The following is a 280-nucleotide window of genomic DNA, read 5'->3' as shown; positions in this document are numbered from 1 at the left end:
CCGAGACCCTGCGGTGTCACCCGCCGGCAGGGTGGAGGGGGCTTTGTCCTGCTCGCCTCGCTCACTACGGGGCCTGGTACAAAAGGCCCCTGCAGGGCGGTGTTTTCCTGACGGAGGGGTGGGGGGGTGTAGCAGACACTTCCTTTCGTTTTAATGCAGCGGTGCAAGTCCGCAGAAATAAGAGGTGGCAGGTGGACTGGGCGAGGGGGATGGTCAGGGGTTCCTGACCTGACAGATGGTGGTGCACCACTGGTGTTTAAATGTGGCCCCCCCCCCCCCC

Source organism: Gavialis gangeticus, unplaced genomic scaffold (genome assembly GCF_001723915.1).
Source record: "Gavialis gangeticus isolate Ggan-Ray unplaced genomic scaffold, GavGan_comp1, whole genome shotgun sequence".
Classification (NCBI taxonomy): domain Eukaryota; kingdom Metazoa; phylum Chordata; order Crocodylia; family Gavialidae; genus Gavialis; species Gavialis gangeticus.
This window is presented reverse-complemented; position numbering follows the sequence as displayed.